Source organism: Schistocerca gregaria, chromosome 4 (genome assembly GCF_023897955.1).
Source record: "Schistocerca gregaria isolate iqSchGreg1 chromosome 4, iqSchGreg1.2, whole genome shotgun sequence".
Lineage (NCBI taxonomy): Eukaryota > Metazoa > Arthropoda > Insecta > Orthoptera > Acrididae > Schistocerca > Schistocerca gregaria.
In genome coordinates this window covers 495,256,311-495,265,024 of record NC_064923.1, presented here as the reverse complement: position 1 = coordinate 495,265,024, position 8,714 = coordinate 495,256,311, and positions in this window count along the sequence as shown.

Below are 8,714 nucleotides of genomic sequence, written 5' to 3'. Positions count from 1 at the left end.
TCACAGGACATACTGAATAGTCTGTTAAGAGGTTTCCAATGAAGCACAGCACCCATATTATTTGCCTGACCTAGCACCATGTGTGTTTTGTCTGTTCCACAAGGTTAAATCTGCATTAAAAGGAAGAAGATTTTAGTCCATAGGAGTATTGGAAAAAAGAGTAGCATGTGTCATCAAGGAGCTCACAGGAGCCAGCATCAATGGAAGATGCGAATATAGGAGGTAAGTATATTGAAGGTGACAGTAACTGAACATATACATTTTTGAAATAAAATGTTTTATGACAATAGTTCTATAATTTTATAATCACGCCTCATATGTCTGTTCACAATTTTTATGATTTCCAGAGTAGTGATGGGCGCTATCAGTCTGTTAGCTGGCATGTCTTTGATATGCCAGAGAAAACACAGTGCTAAAGAACTTACACCATTTAAAGATTCTATGCTAATTAAAGAGCCTTTTGCAATTGGTTATCCCTTGATGCCTCAGAACATGTCCTACCAACCAATCCCTTCTTCTGGTCAAGTTGTGCCACAAACTTCTCTTCTCTTCTCCCCAATCTTATCCAATACTTCCTCATTAGTTAAGTGATCTACCCATCTAATCTTCAGCATTCTTCTGTAGCACCACATTTCGAAAGCTTCTATTCTCTTCTTGTCCAAACTATTTATCGTCCATGTTTCACTTCCATACATGGCTACACTCCATACAAATACTTTCAGAAATGACTTCCTGACACTTAAATCTATACTTGATGTTAACAAATTTCTCTTCTTCAGAAACGCTTTCCTTGCCATTGCCAGTCTACATTTTATATCCTCTCTACTTCGACCATCATCAGTTATTTTGCTCCCCAAATAGCAAAACTCATTCACTACTTTAAGTGTCTCATTTCCTAATCTAATTCCTTCAGCATCACCCGACTTAATTCGACTACATTCCATTATCCTCGTTTTGCTTTTGTTGATGTTCATTTTATATCCTCCTTTCAAGACACTATCCATTCCGCTCAACTGCTCTTCGAAGTCCTTTGCTGTCTCTGACAGAATTACAATGTCATCGGCGAACCTCAAAGTTTTTATTTCTTCTCCATGGATTTTAATACCTACTCAAAATTTTTCTTTTGTTTCCTTTACTGCTTGCTCAATATACAGATTGAATAACATCGGGGAGAGACTACAACCCTGTCTCACTCCCTTCCCAACCACTGCTTCCCTTTCATGGCCCTCGACTCTTATAACTACCATCTGGTTTCTGTACAAATTGTAAATAGCCTTTCGATCCCTGTATTTTACCCCTGCCACCTTCAGAATTTGAAAGAGAGTATTCCAGTCGACATTGTCAAAAGCTTTCTCTAAGTCTACAAATGCTAGAAACGTAGGTTTGCCTTTTCTTAATCTTCTTCGCCTATACTTTATTAGGATCATCATCCTCAGATTCATTGAACCCTCTGCCAGGCACTGAATTGTGAATAGCAGAGTAATCACGTAAATGTAGATTCAAAATATAATTATTGCAAAGCACAGCTCTTGAGCAGGGCTAGGATTCAAGACTGAGTTTTAACTGAATCTTTGTCTTGCTGACAAGCCATACTTTTATGTAATTGCGTACTGGGTAACAGAATGACCCGTAACAAAGGTCAAAATTATTAATTAAAAAAAAAACATACAAAATAACTCGTACAGTTCCTATCCTCGTTATATTAAAACTGATCACAGAGCCCTTAGACATCATGTCTGGAAAAAAGCAATGTAACCACCATCCTCAACACTAATAAATGTGATGAGACATGATGTGATAAGAGATACAGGAGTGTACTGAAAAGTAATGCATCTGAGTTTATGTGAAAATGCTTAAAGATTTTTAAATAAAACAAACATTATGAACACACTACATCTTTAAAGTTCATGTCTACATATTTGCACCTCTCTGTCACAACAGGGGGTCTCCAAATTGTTGCACATAGCATGGCAGTGTGTAATGTAACTACGTTGCTGTGTGGAAAACAGTGTGCTGTAATCAAGTTTTGAATTTGAAAAGTTCATTCGTGTATATCTACAATTCATCTTACGGCATGTGTTGTAGTATACCCTGTACCACTATTAGTCATTTCCTTTCCTGTTCCACTTGCAAATAGAATGAGGGAAAAATTACTGTGTATACGCCTGCATATGACCCCTAATTTATCATATCTTTTCATGGTCTCTACACAAAACGTATGTTGTGCAGCTTCAAATGCCAGTCCTCTAAGTTTTCTCAATAATGTTCCACAAAAAGAATGTTACCTTCCCTCCAGGGATGCCAATTTCAGTTCCTGAAGCATCTCCATGACACTTGCATGTTGTTTGAACCTACCTGCAACAAATCCAGCTGCCTGCCTCTGAACTGAATTGATGTCTTCCTTTAATCAGACCTTGTACGGATCCCAAACACTCAAGCAGTACCCAAGTACAGGTCGCACTAGTGTCCTATACACGGTCTCTTTTTACAGATGAACCACACTTTCCTAGAATTCTCCCAATTAACCGAAGTCAACCATTCACGTTTCCTACCACAATCCTCATTCCATTTCATAATGCAACGTTACACCCACATATTTAAATGACATGACTGTGTCAAGCAGGACACTACTGATGCTATATCTGAACATTATAGGCTTATTTTTCCTACTCATCCACATTAATTTACATTTTTCTACATTCAAAGCTAGCTGAGATTCATCACACCACATAGAAATTTTGTGTAAGCTATCTTGCATCCTCCTACAGTCACTCAACTTCGACATCTTACCATACCCTGCAGCATCATCAACAAACAACCGCCCACACTGTCCACCAAATCATTTATGTGTGTATAGGGAATAACAGTGGTCCTATCACACTTCCCTGGGGCACTCCTGACGATACAATTATCTCTGATAAACACTCACCATTGAGGATATCATACTGAGTTCTATTACTTAAGAAGTCTTTGAACCACTCAGATATCTGTAAACTTATTCCATATGCTTGTACCTTCATTAACAGCCTGCAATGGGACACTGTGTCAAATGTTTTCCAGAAACCTAGAAATGCGGATCTGCCTGTTGCCCTTCATTCATAGTTCGCAGTATATCATGGGAGGAAAGGGCAAGCCGAGTTTTGCACGAGTGAAGCTTTCTAAAACCATTCTGATTTGTGGACGTAGGCTTCTTTGTCTCAAGAAAATTTATTACATTTAAACTGAGAATATGTTCAATGATTCTGCACCAAACTGATATTACAGATATTTTGTGGGTATGTTCTTTTGCCCTTCTCGTACACGGGAGTCACCTGCACTTTTTCCAGTCGCTTGGAACTTTGTGCTGGGCAAGAGATTCACGGTAAGTGCATGCTAAGTAAGGAGTCAATGCTGTAGCATACTCGTTGAAAAATCGAATTGGGATTCCAGCCAGACATGGTGAATTACTCATTTCGAGTCTGTTTGATGATCAAACAACATTATGTTTGTAATATTCTCCTGCATGAACAATTTCTTGAATATAAAGTTTAAAACTTCGGATTGTGTTTTGCTACCTTCAACTCCCACACCAGACTGCCCAACAAGTGACTGGATGGAAGCCCTACACCCACTTAGCAAATTTTACATAGGACCAGGATTCAATCACACACGGAGCACCCTCTCCTTCAGAACCACAATGCCTGACCACACACGAATGCTGTGACATCCGCAAAAACAACACAATGCCTTGGGTTCACTATCGTTGATCATCCTCCCCACAGTCCCAACTTGGCCCCATCTCATTTTCATGTTTTGAGAATTTAAAGAATGCCTTCAAAGACTTTGCCAACGGCCTTGCCGCAGTGGTAACACCGGTTCCCGTCAGATCACTTAAGTTAAGCACTGTCGGGCTGGGCTAGCACTTGGATGGGTCACCATCTGATCTGCCGAGCGTTGCTGGCAAGCAGGGGTGCACTCAGCCCTTGTGAGGCAAACTGAGGAGCTACTCGATTGAGAAGTGGTGACTCTGGTCTCGGAAACTGACATACGGCTGAAAGAGCGGTGTGCTGACCACATGCCCCTCCATATCGGCATCTAGTGACGCCTGTGGGCGAGGGTGACACGGTGGCCAGTCGGTATCTTTGGACCTTCAGGGCCTGGGCAGAAGGAGTTTTCAAGGACTTCACTTTAATAGTGATGAAGTATGCAAGCACTGCTGAGATTGTGGCGCCGGCCGCGGTGGTCTAGCGGTTCTAGGCACTCAGTCCGGAGCCGCGCGACCGTTGCGGGCGCAGGTTTGAATCCTGCCTCGGGCATGGATGTGTGTGATGTCTTTAGGTTAGTTAGGTTTAAGTAGTTCTAAGTTCTAGGGGACTTATGACCACAGATGTTGAGTCCCATAGTGCTCAGAGCCATTTGAACCATTTTTTGAGATTGTGGCTCTGTCAACAAAGTCAAACCTTCTACAGTGACCATATAACCAAACTGGTCTCTGGGAGAAACATGTTCAGTGCCAGGGTGACTGTGTTGAGAAATTAATATGAAGATACGAAGAGTAATCAGTTTGTTTTGTTTTATTGAAAAAGCTGTAAGAGTTTTCACATAAAAAATTCAGAGGCATTACTTTTAGGCACGGCCTCGTACATTTATCATATTTGGCAGGAAGCTGGATTATTTGCTTTTAAGAAATCCTGCTTAGCATGCCCCATGTGTTTATCTCTTGTCCTCTGTAATACAGTTATGTTTGGAGCAAAGCTCATTCCAGTCTCATTAAGAACTATTTGTGTCACATGCAGAAACACTCAAAGATATCAAGAACTGTGTTTCAATAGATGTGAGATGTGCAGACTACTTCATGACCTTAAGTCACCTCACACAAACTGACAATCAGTCAGTTTCTTAATTATTTGCACCTTTCTTTCATTACACACATCAAAATAGTTTTGCATCACCCCAGTTCCCAGAACTACTGAAGACAGACATCGACTGTGGATATTGTATCACAGACACAGTCCCTCTGACTGTTCATACATGTCACTAAACCTGCCCAAAGATGTACACAACCATGCATGAGCAGCACATATTAGACAGAGGAGGCTGAACAGCCGATCAGTTCCAGTCATTCCACCAGGAAGGAGGTACACGGCTCCTGTTGTCTGTAGTTCACCCATGCCTAGACGGGCAATACTGCGGTTTGATCATGTTCACATTGTTACTTTGTGCCAGGAAGGGCTCTCAACTAGGGAAATGTCCAGGCGTCTCAGAGTGAACCAAAGCGGTGTTGTATGGACATGGAGGAGATACAGAGAGACACGAACTGTCAATGACATGCCTCACTCAGGCTGGCCGAGGGCTGCTACTGCAGTGGATGACTGCTACCTATGGATTATGGCTCAGAGAAACCCTGAAAACAACGCCACCATGTTGAATAATGCTTTTCGTGCAGCCACAGGATGTCGTGTTACGACTGAAGCTGTGCACACTTGGCTACACAATGTGCACACTTGGCTGCACAATGTGCAACTCCACTCCCGACATCCATGGCGAGGTTCATCTTTGCAACCACGACACCATGCAGCCTGGTACAGATCGCCCAACAACATGCCAAATGGACCACTCAGGATTGGCATCACGTTCTCTTCACCTATGAGTGTCGCATATGCCTTCAACCAGACAATCATCGGAGACGTGTTTGGAGGCAACCTGGTCAGGCTGAACGCCTTAGACACACTGTTACAGCGAATGCAGCAAGGTGAATGTTCCCTGATGTTTTGTGGTGGCATTATGTGGGGCCAACATACGCCACTGGTGGTGGTCATGGAAGGCGCTGTAATGGCTGTACGATACGTGAATGCCATCCTCCGACTGATAATGCAACCATATCGGCAGCATACTGGAGAGGCATTTGTCTTCATGAACAACAATTCACTCCCCTATCGTGCACATCTTGCAAATGGCTTCCTTCAGGATAATGACATCACTCGACTAGAGTGGCCAGCATGTTCTCCAGACATGAACCCTATCGAACATGCCTGGAATAGACTGAAAAAGGGCTGTTTATGGGATCTAAACTGACTCGCCTTCGAGGATTGGGACAATCTGGACCAACAGTGCATTGATGAACTTGTGGATAGTATGCCACAATGAATACAGGCATGCATCAATGCAAGAGGACGTCCTACTGGTTATTGGAGGTTCCGGTGTCTAAGGCTGTCTGGACCACCACCTCTGAAGGTCTCGATGTATGGTGGTACAACAAGCAATGTGGGGTTTTCATGAGGAATAAAAAGGGCAGAAATGATGTTTATGTTGATCTCTATTCCAATTTTCTTACAGGCTTCGGAACTCTCGGAACTGAGGTGATGCAAAACTTTTTTTGATGTGTGTATATTCAACTACTTGGAACTCAGAATTTCTAGACTACTGGAGGAATATAGTTTCAAATATGGCCCTGTTCACTAGTTTTGAACATCAAGTTTTCTAGCAATATTAAATTTTCTGCAAACACTTGACAACCTCATTATGACAATACAATGCAAAATTGCCCACATGAAACATAAGAAGCATGACGAAACACCAGTTACTTTCATTTAGAAGTGGCCAACTGTAGAGCTAATTTTTATCAACAGCTGGCAGATCTGTTTAATTCATTCATTTATAAGGGGTGTTAAACAAAGGACTCCCTGATTTTCAAGTTAAATAATACGAAAAGAAAGATCAATAGAAGAATCCAATGAACATCATTGTGAAAACTCTAAGAACTTTATACAGAAATTATTAAGTATTAGTCACAAAAGCTGCTAACAGATGGTGGTGTAATCACAACTTGTACTCTGAAGCCTGCAGCAATCATATCCACTGCTGAAACGTGGAAGGATGATTGCATGCCACAGAAAGAAGTTGAAATTATTTAATCCATTTTAATATGTTAACAGAATCTTCTGTTGGTTCTTAGTAAAACAACATTATAATAAATGAAAAGCACCAGTTTGCAAAAGCAAACTGGGGCTTTTCATTTATTAATCCCTTTTACATGTGTTACTCGTACTAGAATGCTACAGGTTAGAACGCATTATTAGAGTGACATGGTGGTACAGTTTTCAAACATTACTCAGTGTACCAAACGTAGCCGCGTGAAAACTATTCGCAAGCTCTTTGCCGAAATTGAATGGACAAGCGCTGTGGTTGATGATCTATTGGGGAAAGTTAATCCTAGTCTAACTGTAGTTACTCCCAAAATGTTGTCACAGTTTCCTGGGCTTACACAGCAACATCCAAGGAACTCCATCTCAAGAACAGCAGCAGAGGCTGATTCCGAGAAACAGTTTCCATTCAAAATCATCATGTGCTACTTATACCTACTTTGGCCAAAAGAGTGGATCTTGGGAACTAGATTCTCACAATTATTGATAATGAAGGATTTCATGCTTGGTGCATTTGGTTCAAGAAGCACACTTTCATCCAAATGAATTTCTGAATACATAAAACTAGCAATTTTAGGATTCTGAAAATACTCCTTTATGAGAAGCTAAACTACTGTATTCTCTCAAAGTTACTGTTTGGGGTGTGGTAGAGGCACTATCAGCCCTTTGACAACAAGTGAACGTTACATTGCAATTTTTGGAACAATTTACAGCCGTACAGCATACAGTGGAAGATCAACCAGACACCGAGTGGTTCATGCAAGACAGGACCTGAACACATTGTACCAAACTGTGTTTAGCTTTCTTAATGTATGATTTGGAATAATCATTATGATGGATCACCCCAGATTTACTATTGCAGTGTTGGACTGGCAGTCATATTCACCCAGTCTGACTCCTTGCAACTACTTTTTGTGAGGCAGCCAGAAATATTCCACTATGCTGGACAAGTTTAAATCAAAAATCTGCGATGCAACTGAATCCATTTCCTTTGAAACCTAAAAGATGTGATGCCTAATTTAACTCAAATCAAACTAAATGTGAAACCAGGTCCAGGCATCGTGAGGTTGGGCAGCCACCCCTCATTACAGATATCGGCTGGGCAGACTGGTACCACAGCACAGGTGATGAACTATGGCAGAACTAACATCAGAGTTTAATGCTGGGCAGAGTACAAGTGGGTGTGAACACACAGTGCATCGAACACTCCTAACGATGGGCCTCTGCAGCTGTACGCCAATGTTAACATCACAACATCGGCAGAAATGTGCATGTGACCATCAGCAGTGGATGTTGGCACAGTGGCAGAGGGTTGCATGGTCTGATGAATCCTGAAACCTTCTTCATCAAGCCAATGGGAGGGTGTGAATCGGTCATCTTCCAAGGGAACAGCTCCTTGACACCTGTACACAGGACAGAGAGACAAGCTGGTGGCGGCTCCGTTATGTTTTGGGGAACATTCATGTGGGCATCCATGGGTCCAGTGGAGTTCTTGAAAGGCACTATGATGGCCAAGGAGTATCTCACACTGGTTAGAGTCCACGAACACCCTTTCATGATGATCATGTTACCTGATGGCAGTGGCACTTCTCAACATGACAATGCACTACGTCAAATGCCAGGAGTGTGATGGAGTGGTTTGAGGAACACGGTGGTGAGTTCCAATTGACACAGCTGATACCAATACCAGCAAAACTTCACAAAATTATTAGCTACAACCAATAAATTAAAACTACCACTGTAACACTAAGCAAAGTTAAAACACTATATGAAAATTTTACTGAAATATTTCACTAGAAAGAATAATAAACG